The sequence below is a fragment of the Heptranchias perlo genome, chromosome 10 (assembly GCF_035084215.1).
Source record: "Heptranchias perlo isolate sHepPer1 chromosome 10, sHepPer1.hap1, whole genome shotgun sequence".
Taxonomy (NCBI): Eukaryota; Metazoa; Chordata; class Chondrichthyes; order Hexanchiformes; family Hexanchidae; genus Heptranchias; species Heptranchias perlo.
The window spans coordinates 77541064-77557088 of NC_090334.1; the positions used below are offsets into that span (position 1 = coordinate 77541064).

Below are 16025 nucleotides of genomic sequence, written 5' to 3' on the forward strand. Positions count from 1 at the left end.
GTATGTTGCCTCCCTGGTACTCGGGTCAAGGATGTCACAGAGCGGCTGCAGGGCATTCTGGAGGGGGAGGGTGAACAGCCAGTAGTCGTGGTCCATATCGGTACCAACAACATAGGTAAAAAAAGGGATGAGGTCCTGCAAGATGAATTTAAGGAGTTAGGAGATAAATTAAAAAGCAGGACCTCAAAGGTAGTGATCTCAGGATTACTACCAGTGCCACATGCCATTGAGTATAGGAACAGGAGAATAGACCAGATTCATAGTGGCTGCAGGGATGGTGTAGGAGGGAGGGATTTAGATTCCTGGGACATTGGGACCGGTTCTGGGGAAAGTGGGACCTGTACAAGCGGGAAGGGTTACACCCGAGCAGGACCGGGACCGATGTCCTCGCGGGGGTGTTTGCTAGTGCTGTTGGGGAAGGTTTGAACTAGAATGGCAGGGGGATGGGAACCTGAGCAGGGAGACAGAGGAGGGGGGAACAAGAATAGAAACAAAAGACAGAAAGGGAAGAAGCAATAGTGGAAGGCAGAGAAAACAAGGGCGAAAAACAAATAGGGCCATAGTGCAAAATAAAACTAAGATGACTAGTAATCTTAAAAAGACAAGTCTAAAGGCATTGTGTCTTAACGCGCAGGGCATTCGCAATAAGCTAGATGAATTAACAGTGCAGATAGATATTAACAGTTATGATATAGTTGCGATTATGGAGACATGGCTGCAGGGTGACCAAGGATGGGAACTGAACATCCAGGGGCATTTAATATTTAGGAAGGACAGGCAAAAGGGGAAAGGAGGTGGGATAGCGTTGTTAGTAAAGGAGGAAATCAATGCAGTAGTGAGGAAGGATATTGGCTCGGAAAATCACGATGTGGAATCTGTATGGGTGGAGCTACGAAACACCAAGGGGCAGAAAACGTTGGTGGGGGTTGTCTATAGGCCCCCAAACAGTAGTGGAGATGTAGGGGAGGGCATTAAACAGGAAATTAGAGACGCAAGCAAGAAGTGTACAACTATAATCATGGGTGACTTTAATCTACATATAGATTGGTCAAACCAATTTAGCAATAATACTGTGGGGGAGGAATTCCTGGAGTGTGTACATGATGGTTTTCTAGACCAATACGTTGAGAAACCAACTAGAGAACAGCCGATCCTAGACTGGGCATTGTGCAATGAGAAAGGATTAATTAACAATCTTGTTGTGCGTGGTCCTATAGGGAAGAGCGACAATAACATGATAGAATTCCTCATCAAGATGGAGAGTGAAGCAGTTGAATCTGAAACTAGGGCCCTGAATCTAAATAAAGGAAATTACAAAAGTACGAGGTGAGAGTTGGCTATGATAGATTGGGGAACTTTACTAAAAGGGATGACGGTGGATAGGCAATGGCTAATATTTAAAGAGCGCGTGCAGGAATTACAACAATTATTCATTCCTGTCTGGTGCAAAAATAACAGGAAAGGTGGCTCAACCGTGGCTTACAAAAGAAATTAGGGATAGTATTAGATCCAAAGAGGAGGCATATAAAATTGCCAGAAAAAGAGGCAAGCCTGAGGATTGGGAGCAGTTCAGAATTCAGCAAAGGAGGTGAAAGAGATTGATGAAGAGGGGAAAAATAGAGTATGAGTAAACTAGCATGGGTTTATGAAAGGGAAATCATGCTGGAGTTTTTTGAGGATGTAACTAGTAGAATAGTTAGGGGAGAACCAGTGGATGTGGTGTACTTGGATTTTCAGAAGGCTTTTGATAAGGTCCCACACAAGAGGTTAGTGTGCTAAATTAAAGCACATGGAATTGGGGGGAATATATTGGCATGGATTGAGAATTGGTTGACAGACAGGAAACAGAGAGTAGGAATAAATGGGTCTTTTTCCGGGTGGCAGGCAGTGACTAGTGGGGTACCGCAGGGATCAGTGCTTGGGCCCCAGCTATTCATTCACAATATATATCAATGATTTGGATGAGGGAACTAAATGTAACATTTCCAAGTTTGCAGACGACACAAAGCTGGGGTGGAATGTGAGCTGTGAGGAGGATGCAGAGAGGCTCCAATGTGATTTACACAAGTTGGGTGAGTGGGCAAGATCATGGCAGATGCAGATAAATGTGAGGTTATCCACTTTGGTTGTAAAAACAGAAAAGCAGATTATCTGAATGGTGATAGATTGGGGAAAAGGGAAGTGCAACAAGACCTGGGTGTCCTTGTACACCAGTCGCTGAAAGCGAGCATTCAGGTGCAGCAAACAGTTAGGAAGGCGAATGGTATGTTGGCCTTCATTGCAAGAGGATTTGAGTACAGGAGCAGAGATGCCTTACTGCAGTTATACAGGGCCTTGGTGAGACCACGTCTGGAGTGTTGCGTGCAGTTTTGGTCTCCTTATCTGAGGAAGGATGTCCTTGCCATGGAGGGAGTGCAACAAAGGTTTACCAGACTGATTCCTGGGATGGCAGGACTGACGTATGAGGAGAGATTGGGTCGACTAGGCCTATATTCACTAGAGTTTAGAAGAACGAGAGGTAATCTCGTCGAAACATATAAAATTCTAACAGGGCTAGACAGATTTGATGCAGGGAGGATGTTCCCGATGGCTGTGGAGTCCAGAACCAGGGGTCGCAGTCTCAGGATGCGGGGTATGCTATTTAGAACCGAGATGAGGAGAAATTTCTTCACTCAGAGGGTGGTGAATCTGTGGAATTCTCTACCACAGAAGGCAGTGGAAGCCAAGTCATTAGATGTATTCAAGAAGGAGATAGATATATTTCTTAATGCTAAAGGGATCAAGGGATATGGGGAAAAAGCGGGAACAGGGTACTGAGTTAGACGATCAGCCATGATCATTTTGAATGGTGGAGCAGGCCCGAAGGGCCGAATGGCCTACTCTTGCTCCTATTTGCTATGTTTTCAGTACATTTTCAATTCAGTGTCTTGATTTTTATATGACTCACATGGGCAGCTGTCCTCTCTCTTGTTCTGATGAAGGGTCTCCACCTGAAACATCGACCAGTCTTTTTCCTTTTGATACCAATAGCCTTACTGTATATTTTCAGTATTTTCTGTTTTCATGTCCTTTTTCTATATTGCAAATCCTTTGACCAATTGCTAGTGGTGAACATTATGTCATGCTACACAACTTAATCTCTTGTGATTATGGGAACATTTACCTCCTGTCTGAAGAATTTTACATTCCCAGTTACAAAAAAAGATCGAGTCGGTCAGTCAATTGTGACCAGAGAGCAATTTTATGCACCGATTCAAAGTCAACAATCAAAGTAAATACAAAATAGGAGTGGCCCTTTTGCTTTGAATATGGACATTTTCCAAAGTTACAAAAAGCAACATAAAAAAAGTTTGATTTTACTTTCCAAAGCTGATTATAATGAATGAGTATTTAGATTACTGAATCATGCCAAACCTATTGGCTGAGAGACCAAACGTCGATGACAAAAGCACACACTCAACAGTATAATGGACAAAGCTCAATCACCATCTTACACCGATCATAACAAATGCACCAGGAGGACTAATGTCAGAATATGGATATCAAGGGGATTAAAATTACTTGGCTACACCTCATTCTTTTAGTCGACTCTATTCACATTCCAACACAAAAACATGCTAGGGCATTTATTACAATCGTATAACAGAGGGCATACAACCATAGAATGCTTGTGTAAAAGTATGTTTTTTTCCCCTGCTTAACTGCAGTTCCAAAGGCCTAGGATCCACCTGGCATGTTATCCAAGTGGCCATTCTTCACGTGTGAGCCCAGACCGTGAACATCAGCACACTATTCACCTTGCCGGGGCAGAAGGGGGGGTGGGGAAGAGAAGGGGAAGGAAAGAGGGCATCTCCACACAAGCATCTTTTCCATCAGGAGTCACTGGATAGCAATGAGTCGTGGGAAGATTTTTGTACCCCTCCCCCACCCAACTCAGGGCATTGAGGCCAAATGTACTTCCCAATTGTAGCGTCCATCATGAAACAGCACTGACTGGAATCTATAAAGCTTAGTTCCACACTGGGGAGTATATTTACCAACAGACTCATCAGGGGAACTCCTGTAATGAGTACTTTTTAGGGAATCCCCTTACAATTGCTAATTTAAAACCCCTAACCTCTGCTTCAAAAATGATTAAAGATCAGCAGGAAGTATTTAACTTAATACATGCCCTACTTCTATAGATTATGAACCTGACCAGACCTGGCTGTACAGTTCCAAAAAAGTGATTCTGGGACCATTTCCTATTGTCAAACTGGAATGATGGCTTCAAGAAGGGCTGAACTATTAAAGATTACCAATCAGGTTCTGAGAACAAAGCAACCTCACTGACAAGATTTTTATTCTATTCAGGTATATGAGAAGTGAACTGGAACATTGAAGTCTTGACATTATAAAATGACACAAAAGCATTAAATGAAATGCAATTCTTCTTTCATTTTAACTTAAGTTTTTTTTAAGGAACAGGAAAAGGCCATTAAGTCTCAATAAGCCTGATCTTTATTGATACATCAACCCCATATCCTCACCAAATCCCTCAACTTCTTCTCTTCCCAGAAACACACCCCTTGCCTAGAGCCAGTTTATATTGTCAACTTCAACGACCTTCCCCGTAACTTATTCCACAATTCTGCTCCCCTTGGGTGAAAATATCTGCCTAATTTCTCTGCTTATAAGAACGAACTTGCATTTATATAATGCTATAACATGTCCTCAGGACATCCAACAATAACAAGGCATTTATATAGCACCTTTAATAAGAACATAAGAGATAGGAGCAGGAGTAGGCCATTTGGCCCTTTGAGCCTGCTCCGCCATTCAATGAGATCATGGCTGATCTCATTCTGGCCTCAACTCCATTTTCCCGCCTGTTTCCCATATCCTTTGACTCCCACGCTAATCAAAAATTTGTCTAACTCAGCCTTGAATATATTCAATGACTCAGCCTCTGAACCTTTGGTGCAAAGAATTCCAAAGGTTCACAATCCTCAGAAGAAATTTCTCCTCATCTCCGTCTTAAATGGTCGACCCCTTATTCTGGGACTATGCCCCCTAGTTCTAGTTTCCCCTATGAGGGGAAACATCCTCTCAGCATTTATCCTGTCAAGCCCCCTCAGAATCTTATATGTTTCAATGAGATCTTCTCTCATTCTTCTAAACTCCAGTGGGTATAGACCCAACCTGCTCAATCTTTCCTCCTAAGAAAACTCTTCCATACCCAGAAGCAACCTAGTGAACTTTTTCTGAACCGCCTCCAATGCAAGTATATTCTTCCTTAAATAAGGGGACCAAAACTGTACGCAGTACTCTAGGTGTGGTCTCACCAGCACCCTGTACAGTTGTAGCAAGACTTCCCCTGCTTTTATACTCCATCCCCCTTGAAATAAAGGCCAATATTCCATTTGCCTTCCCAATTACCTACTGCATCTGTATGCTAACTCCTTGTGTTTCATGTACGAGGACACCCAAATCCCTCTCTACCGCAGCTTTCTGTAGTCTTTCTCCATTTATATAATATTTTGCTTTTTTATTCTTCCTACCAAAGTGGATGACTTCACATTTTCCCACATTATACTCCAGCTGCCAAATTTTTGCCCACATGCTTAACCTGTCAATATCCCTTTGTAGACACTTTGTCATCCTCACAACTTACTTTTCCACCTATCTTTGTATCATCCTTCATCCAAGTCATTGATATGGATTGCATATAGCTGAGGCCCCAGCATTAATCCCTGCAGCATCCTACTAGTTACAGATTGCATCCTGAAAATGACTCCTTTATCCCGACTCTCTGTTTTCTGTTAGTTAGCCAATCCTCTATCCATGCTAATATATTACCCAACACCATGAGCTCTTACCTTGTACAGTAACCTTTTATGTGGCACCTTATCGAATGCCTTTTGGAAATCCAAATACACTACATCTACGGGTTCCCCTTTATCCACCCTGCTCGTTACTTCCTCAAAGAACTAATAAATGTCAAACATGATTTCCCTTTCATAAAACCATGTTAACTCTCCTTGATTTTATTTCAAGTCTCTAAATGTCCTGCTACTACTTCCTTAATAATCGATTCTAGCATTTTCCCAATGACAGATGTAAGGCTAATTGGCTGATAGTTACCTGATTTCTGTCTCCATCCTTTCTTGAATAGGGGCGTTATTTGCGGTTTTCCAATCCGCTGAGACCTTTCCAGAACCTAGTGAATTTTGGAAGGTTACAACCAATGCATCTACTATCTCTGCAGCCACTTCCTTTAAGACTCTCGGATGCAAGCCATCGGGTCCAGGGGTCTTGTCAGCCTGCAGACCTGTTAGTTTGCCTAGTACTTTTTCTCTAGTGATAGGGATTGTTTTTAGATCCTCCCTCCCCTTTGCCCCTTGATTATCTACTATTATTGGTATGCTTTTGTTGTCTTCTACTGTGAAGACAGATACAAAATATCTGTTCAATGCCTCTGCCATTTCCTTGTTTTCCATTATTATTTCCCCAGTCTCATCCTCGAAGGGACCTATATTTACTTTAGCTACTCTCTTCCTTTTTATATACTTATAAAAGCTCTATCAGTTTTTATATTTCTTGCTAGTTTACTCTCATATCTATTTTCTCCCTGTTATTTTTTAGTCATCCTTTGCTGGTTTCTAAAGTTTTCCCAATCTTTGGGCTTACCACTAATCTTTGCCATGTTGTATGCCTTTTTTAAAAAAACTTGATACCATCCTTAACTTCCTTAGTTAGCCATGGTTGGTACACTCTTCTCATGGAGTCTTTTCCTCCTTACTGGGATATATTTTTGTTGAGTCAAAAAATATCTTTTTAAATGTCTGCCACCGCTTATCCACCGTCGTACCTTCTAATCTGTTTTCCCAGTCCGCTTTAGCCAACTCTGTCCTCATGCCATTGTAATTGCCCTTATTTAGATTTAATACAGTGGTTTCAGATCCAAGATCCTCACTCTCAAACTGGATGTGAAATTCTATCATATTATGATCACTGTTTCCTAGGGGATCCTTTACTTTCAGGTCATTTATTAATCCTGTCTCATTACCCATTACCAGATCTAAAATGGTCTGTTCCCTGGTTGGTTCCACAACATACTGTTCTAAGAAACAGTCCCAAACACACTATGAACTCATCCTCAGGGCTACTTTTGCCAATTTGATTTGTCCAATCTATAAGAAAGCTATACAACTCCCTAAGGTGTGCTGCTAGTTTCATAGATTTATTTGGAACAACTCCTAAACCTCTTTTCTGATCACCACTTTCTGCCACTGTTCCTTTCAAAAAATGCTCCCTCTTTTGGTCCCATACTATTTTGTATTTATCCACATTGAACTGCATCTGCCACCTACTGACCCAGTTACCTAAAAGATCCAAATCACTCAAACTGGCTGCATTGCTCCTCATTATTTGCTTTCACTCTTCGTTTGGCATAACCTGCAAATCTCACCATTTTACTGACTATATTTTTGTTTTAAGCCATGAATGTATAACTAAAAATAGAAAGGATCCCAGCAGGACTAAATTCAGAATTGTGTTCCAACCTGAAAATGTACAATTCAAGTTCTTATTTGTGGTGTCTGTTTCCTCTTTTTATAAAGCCAATGTTTTTCTCGAGTGTTGCTTCCACTCAGTGACTCATTATCTTAGCCTACCCTTATGTAGCAAGTTCGTTTTGCTAAATTTCTTATTTCAATCCCTGAAGAGTTAAGAATGCTGCAAATTGCTGTAACTTCAGGCAACACTCCTGTGAGTTATGCAGCCAAAGATTTTTTTTTAAAATAAAAGAACATCGCTATCTTTCTTTAACCACTACTTTTGAAGGCGCATTCTATTCGTATCTCAGAAGAATGGCTATAATAATAAGGATGATAAACAAAAATATTTTCTGCTTATCAGTATCAAGGTACATGAGTACATTGATACTGATGGTGAACTGCTCTAGAGAACATTCTTACGTGCTGCTGGCTGACCTTCTCAGATCACACCCGTTTGTCACCGTGGCAACCAAACAAGTCTTTGTAAACTTTATGGTGCTTTTGATTTACAGGTGGATTAAATTTAAGATTTTATTTTCCCTGGTGTGCTCAATGTGCACAGGCAGAATGTATTAAATAAAACAATTATCCCTTTGATATCAAGTAGCTTGGCAATTAAGATTCAGATACTTCAACTAAACTTAGCCTAAAAGATAAACAATACCATGCACAACATTCAAATATCAACAAGTATTCCTGTAAAACACAGAAAAAAAAACATGTTTTGAGTGTGACACAATAAGGAAAAGAAGCAATGCTGTCAACTAAGAGAAGTTTTGGGTACTTATTATTTTTGATTCAGTTGTAAAATGGCTGTGTTGTGTTTCCAAAATACAAAATGGAACCATAGGATGTGTAGACTTCTTAAATGGCACTAGGGCCCAATCGAGTATTTGGGACATATTGATGAGATCTCTTATTCAGCAAACTATCTGCACTTTTACGTATGGGCCTATTAAAAAAATAAACAAGGATTTCTAAGAAAACTAAATATAGAAGTCGTGTCATGATCTAGAATACTGAATCAGTCCCAAATACAGTCTGAAGAAAGTACAAATTGGAGCAAACAGAATGCTACTTTTAACCTTGAGATGGCTGCAACAACACATCTGTGTTTGTTTTGTTTAGAAAAAAAGCTTTTGAAATCCAGCCATGGCAGACTAACAAAGAGGCAATTTTTGTTAACTCGTATTTATATTATATTGTTTACAGTTGGCACTAAGCATTCCATATATGGGAATCATCTGGCTAAATTTGGCCTGCTTTTTATGTTAAAATGCTTCATAATCCAATCGCCTGGCTTTTCCTACATGAAATACTGTTCAACATATAATTTAAATCAGCAATGAGCTTCAATCTATGTGCCTTCTCTTTCTTTTGGATATGAATTCTAATATGTGACCACCCCCCGCCACCCCACATCCCAGGCTATAGATTCACTCCAGCAGAGCTACCTCCAATGCTGTTCTGAGCCAACCAACATGACTTGCAAGTGTCTCACATAGACTCTCTCCCCTTCTCTCCTCCTCCCAGTGGGGAGTTGACCGGCTTCTACTCGACATCTTCCCACAATGAGAAAACTGAAACTGTGTAAAGCCAAGATATTGGCCTCTCACTCACCAAATACAAACACCAGTGCTAGAGTGAGCTGCAGCACTGAGAATTTTTTTAACTAAATTTTGGCTCAGAATTAGAGAGTTTGAAATTGCAATTCTAATTTTAGCAGAATATAAACAATGGAATGTTGATTTTGCAAGTCATCACTTGGATTGTCCATCCTTAATTTTACAGGAGACAGTTAGAATTAAGGCTCAAATAATTTAGCAAGTTAGCAAAGGCTCAATTAATGAGAGACATAAGCAGTCCACTGCACTGTTTTGGCACTTCTAATGTACTCTAAAGTTAACCAAGAGCATACAATAGAAAGGCAAACAGTTTATTTAAAATAAAACTAATCTGAAATAAAATACCAAGTACAACAGTTCTGGCGCACACAAAGTGGAAAAGAGAGATGATTAACTTCCCCCTCAAGTCATGGAGGGGAGGGAAAAAGATCAATAGAAATGGCATCACTTGTTTTGAGAAAGCATGGCACAATTTCCCATCTACCATCTACAGTCCTCTGCACAATTTTTCATCTACCATTTACAGTATTCTGCACGTGTCAGCAGTGCCACTTCATAGAGCAGTGGATCTACAGTACCCCACACAAGGTGCTGCACCTCCTGACATTTGATCAAATAGGTGTATTTTGTGGGTTATTGAAGGAGAGGGAGGTGGACAGCCAGAGGGGTTTAGGATGGGAATTCCATAATGTGGGCATAGTCGGCATAAGGCACAGCTAACGATGGTTAGGCGAAGGGCAGGGGGGGGGGGGGGGGGCGGGATCATTAGAAACCGGAGTCAGCGAAAGAGATCGCGGAGGCTGTCTAGAGCTGGAGAAGGTCATAGAAATAGGGAAGGATGAGGGTATAACGGGATTTGAACATGAAGTTGAGAATTCTAAACTTTAAATTTGAGGCATCGAGGGTCTGAGAGCCAATGCAGGTTAACTAGGACAGGGGTGATGGGCAAAAGAGGATATGGGCAGCAGAGTTTTTGGATGAGCTGAAGTTTATGGAACGTAGCGGATGGGAGGGCAGCCAGGAAAGCATTGGAATAGTCACTTCTGGAAGTGACAACGGCTGAGGGTTTCAGCAGATGAACTGAGGTAGGGGCGGAGGCAGGTCATGTTATGGAGGTGCAAGGAGGCAGTCTTTATGATGGTAAGGATACAGGGTGAGCAGCGCAGCTCGGGGTCAAATAGGACAGCGAGGTTGCAAAAAGTTTGCTTCAGCCGAGACAGTAGCCAAGGGTGGGGGATGATATCAGTGACAAAGGTACTGAATTTGTGGCAGAGGCCCAGGTCAATGGCTTTTGGCTTTGCAATGGTTAGCTAGAGGAAACTGCAGCTCATATTTTCTCAATACATCCAAATTAATAATGAAAATGTGTTCTTATTTTACTTCATGGGCACTTTCAAAGGCAGTATCACTCACTAGATGGAATACACAAAGCATCTTTATATACAAAGTTCTATATAAAAAAGTGAGGACTAAAAAAGTAAGAGCATAAGAAATAGGTGCAGGAGTAGGCCGTATGGCTCCTCAAGACTGGTCAGCCATTCAATAAGATCATGGCTGATCTTCGACCTCAACTCCACCTTCCCGCCCGATCCCCATATTCTTTGATTCCCTTAGAGTCCAAAAATCTATTGATCTCAGCCTTGAATATACTCAACGACTCAGCATCCACAGCCTTCTGGAGTAAAGAATCCCAAAGATTCACCACCCTCTGAGTGAAGAAATTTCTCATCTCAGTCCTAAATGGTCGACCTCTTATCCTGAGACTCTGCCTCCTAGTTCTAGACTCTCCAGCCAGGGGAAACAGCCTCTCAGCATCTACTCTGTCAAGCCGTCAGAATCTTACATGTTTCAATGAGATCATCTCTCATTCTTCTAAACTCCAGAGAGTATAGGCCCATTCTACTCAACCTCTCCTCATAGGACAACCCTCTCATCCCAGGAATTAATCTAGTGAACCTTCACTGCACCGCCTCTAAGGCAAGTATATTCTTCCTTAGGTAAGGAGACCAAAACTCTACACAGTACTCCAGGTGCAGTCTCACCAAAGCCCTGTACAATTGTAGTAAGACTTCCTTTACTCTTGTACTCCAACCCCCTTGCAATAAAGGTCAACATACCATCTATTCCTTCCTAATTGCTTGCTGTAACCTGCCTGTTAACTTTCTGTGTTTCGTGTAAAAGGACACCTAAATCCCTCTGAATACCAACATTTAATAGTTTCTTACAATTTAAAAAAATATTGTTTTTCTATTCTTCCTACCAAAGTGAATAACCTTACATTTCACCACATTATATTCCATCTGCCACCTTCTTGCCCACTCACTTAACCTGTCTACATCCCTTTGCAGACTCTTTGCATTCTCCTCACAGCTTACTTTCCCAACTAGCTTTGTATCGTCAGCAAACTTGGATACCTTACACTTGGTCCCTTCACATTGTAAATAGCTGAGGCCCCAGCACCGACTTGGGGCACCCCAATAGTAACAGCTTGCCAACCTTAAAATGACCCATTTATTCCTACTCTGTTTTCTGTCCGTTAACCAATCCTCTATCCATACTAATGTATTACCCCCAACCCTATGTGCCCTTATCTTGTGTAACAACCTTTCATGTGGCATCTTATCGAATGCCTTTTGAAGATCCAAATATATTACATCCACTAGTTCCCCTTTATCTATCCTGTTAGTTACACCCTTAAAAAAACTCTAATTAATTTGTCAAACACGATTTCCCTTTCACAAAACCATGTTGACTCTGCCTAATCATATTGTGATTTTCTAAGTGCCTTGTTGCCACATCCTTAATAATGGATTCCAACATTTTCCTGATGACTGATGTCAGGCTAACTGGCCTGTAGTTCCCGGTTTTCTCTCTCCCTCCTTTCTTGAATAGCGATGTAACATTTGCTACCTTCCAATCCACTGGGACCGTTCTGGAATCTAGAGAATTTTGGAAGATCACAACCAATGCATCCACTATCTCTGCAGCTACCTCTTTTAGAGACTTAGGGTGTAGGCTATCAGGTCCAGGGGATGTCAGCTTTCAGTCCCATTGATTTCTCCAGTACTTTTTCTTTACTAATATTAATTACTTTAGGTTCCTCACTCTTTAGACCCTTGGTTCGCCACTATTTCTGGTATGTTTTTTGTGACTTCTACTGTGAAGACAGATACAAAATATTTGTTCAATGTCTCTGCCAGTTCCTTATTCCCCATTATAATTTCTCCTGTCTCAGCCTCTAAGGGATCCACGTTTACTTTTGTTACTCTTCTTTTTATATACTTGTAGAAGCTCTTACAATCTGTTTTTATACTTCTTGCTAGTTTACTCTCTTATTCTATTTTCTCCCTCTTTGTTGGTCATCCTTTGCTGGTTTCTAAAACTCTCCCAATCCTCAGGCTCACCACTGTTCTTGGCAAAATTATAAGCCTCTTCTTTTAATCGAATACTATCCTTAACTTCTTTAGCTAGTCACAGATGGATCACTTTTCCCATAGAGTTTTTATTTCTCAATGGAATGTATATTCGTTGAGAATTATGAAATATTTCTTTAAATGTTCATCATTGCTTATCTACCATCATATCTTTTAATCTAATTTCCCAATTTACCTTAGCCAACTCGCCCCTCATACCTATGTAATTGGCTTTGTTTAAGTTCAAGACTCTAGTTTCGGACTTAAGTACGTCACTCTCGAACTCAATTAAATTCTATCATATTATGATCACTCTTCCTCAGAGGATTCCTTACTATGAGATTACTAATTAACCCTGTCTCATTACAAAAGACAAGATCTAAAATAGCCTGTTCCCTGGTTGGTTCCACAATGTACTGTTCTAGGAAACTGTCTTTAATGCATTCCACGAACTCGTCCTCCAAACTAATTTTGCCAATTTGATTTGTCCAGCCTATAAGATTATTAAAGTCCCCCATGATTATTGCATTACCTTTGTTTCAAGCTCCTATTATTTCTTGATTAATACTCTGTCCAGCAGTATTATTACCGCTAGGGGGCCTACAAAATACTCCCACCAGCATTTTCTGTCCCTTGTTATTTCTTATCTCCACCCATACTGATTACTCTTCCTGATCTTCCGAGCCAAGATCCTTTCTCACTAATATCCTAATGTCATCCTTTATTATCAGGGCTACCCCCCACCCACCCCTTTTCCATTTTGTCTGTCTTTTGGAAAAGTCAAGTACCCTGGAATATTTAGTTCCCAACCTTGGTCACCTTGCAACCACGTCTCAGTAATAGCTACTAGATCAAACCCATTTATCTCCATTTGTGCCATTAATTCATCTATCTTGTTATGAATGCTTCGTGCATTCAGATAAAGCACCTTTACTTTTAACTTTTTACTATTTTTTTCCTGATTTGACCTTATTCACTGATGCACTATTACCATTATACTCTCTGCCCCTTCCTGTCACACACTGCTTATCTTTACCCAAATCGCTTCATCGCTCTATGGCCATGACTTTCCTCTTTAGATTTATAAGTTTCCCCTCACCTGGACCCTCCCCCTGCCCACCTTTTTAGCTTAAAGCCCTATCTGCAGCCCCAGTAATTCGATTCGCCAGGACACTGGTCCTAGCCCGGTTTAAATGGAGCCCATCCCAATGGAACAGCTTCCTCTTTTCCCAGTACTGGTGCCAGTACCCCATGAATTGAAACCCCTGTCTCCCACACCACTCTTTGAGCCACGCATTTAACACTCTGATCTGTTTGACCCTATGCTAATTTGCACGTGGCTCAGGTAGTAATCCAGAGATTACCAACTTTGAGGTTCTGCTTATTAATTTGGTCCCTAGCTCCTCAAACTCCCTCAGCAGAACCTCATTCCTAGTTCTACCTATGTCGTTGGTTCCTAAGTGGACCACGACAACTGGATCCTCCCCCTCATGCTCCAAGTTCTTCTCCAGCCGCAAGAAGATATCCTTAACCCTGGCACTGGGCAGGCAACACAGTCTTCGGGACTCCCGATCATGGCTACAGTGAACAGTATCTATCCCCCAGACTGTAATAAATTGGATAGCCATATGGTGAAGGATCAAATACTAAAGCCTAGTCTTCAGTTGCCTCCAAGCCTTTATTCTCAGAGATCCTCATTACACACCCAGCACCTCCTAGATAAGCTCCCTCCTATAAATGGATATGAGAGTCCCCAATTGAGATTCACCACCTGAATACAATTAACACTAATTGATGTAAATCACATGGATACAATTAACACTGACTATACTATCCCCTACCACATTCCTTTTTGCTCCCCCACTTGAATGGCCTCTTGTACCACGGTGCCGTGGTCAATTTGACCATTGTCCCTGTAGTCCTTGTTCTCATCATCTGAATCCTGCAGCTGCGCAATGTTTGCATGCAATTCATGGACAGATAAGTAATTGAGACTTATAGATGGTATTTTGCAACACAAGTGTATATGTGTGCTGCTAAAAACATAGAAGAATTTCAAGAACACCATATTGTATAGGTATGCAATGTACTTAGAGGTACTTTCCAATATACTTCATCTGACAGGTAGTTTCGTTGAGATGTTGACCTACTTACCTTGGTTGTTATCTTCATCCAAATGTGTAACTCAGTATGAAACTCAAATCAAAAAAGATCTTTTACTGGGATAAAGTAAATCAAGAACAATTTCATTTTTAAAATTTATCCTCAATTTCATCTCCTCCTTGCTGCGATGCAGTTCCACCAGCCCAGACACCCTCCAATATGATGCCTAAGTAGTCATTTATTCATGTGAGCCTCCACACTGAGTGTTAGCAGGCTATTTGCCCACAGTGAACATCAAAGAAGAGTACCATTTTGTCTTTATCTCGATGCCCACAAACGCAATAGATTGCTGGAATTGTTTAGGAGCAGAGGTCATTTCTACTGCTGCCTGGGCTAAGATCGGCTAACTCAACAGACACTGGCCATCCTAGTATGCATGGCTCAGTCCCACAATGAAATGTGCAACTACCGACTGAGGAAACCATTGAAATTTTATTTTATTCTTTCCTCTACTATACACTTGCACTTCTGCACATTGCAGCAATTATTTCAGAATGATTTTATTTTGCAAAGTCCCAATGAAACTATCACCCCATTTCATTCCAACTGTTGTGAAGTGCAGACATAATCCACAGAAAAATTGAGAATTACAGGGCTGTAGTTTGAAGCTAAATGAGAATTAGGTGACGAAAAAGGTCATCTGGCTGAAAAATTAGTCTCAGCTTTTGATGTCCCATTGCATGTTGTACTATATACAGCATATACTGCCGAGATTCACAATAAGCAGAATTAGAATGTTGCTTCAGAGCAAAGGCACAGATGTATATGAATTTAAAGAAAACTTGGTCATCAGTTTAACAATGCTGTTAAAAACCATTCATGTTACAAGTACCATGCAGAAGTTTCTGCTGATAAACCCGCAATGCACAACAAACAATTTCAGAGAACTCCAGTTAGCAACAGCTACATTGAAATCTTACCAAACATACTTCCGTGTAACCAATATGGCTATTATAACTGATTGACAATGGCCTTTTCACCATCACATGTGGTCACCAAATGTCTACCTTGGTGATGAATTGGCCACAGCTACCCAAATTATTTTCCATAAAATACAAGAACTTGTAATCAGCCACCATGTCAATTCATCATAATGTTCTGACAGAAAACAAGAGAGCTGACCTTATGCTTTCTTGCTTTAAACAAAGATTCCCATTGACAGATTTCCTCATTCAACCAGTAAGGTGAGCAATTTGGGAGATGTCACTGCTCTGTCCACTAACCCAGTAAGACAGCAAGCTAAATTCAAATGACTATACAGACTAGGATTCTAATCTGGCCTCTCT

At 40.9% G+C, this 16025-nt stretch overlaps 1 protein-coding gene across 6 annotated transcripts in view; it reads right to left on the minus strand.

The window, feature by feature from the left end:
• foxn3 (forkhead box N3) overlaps positions 1–16025 on the minus strand; it is a 324620-nt gene that overhangs the window by 97733 nt on the left and 210862 nt on the right. The window lies entirely within an intron of this gene.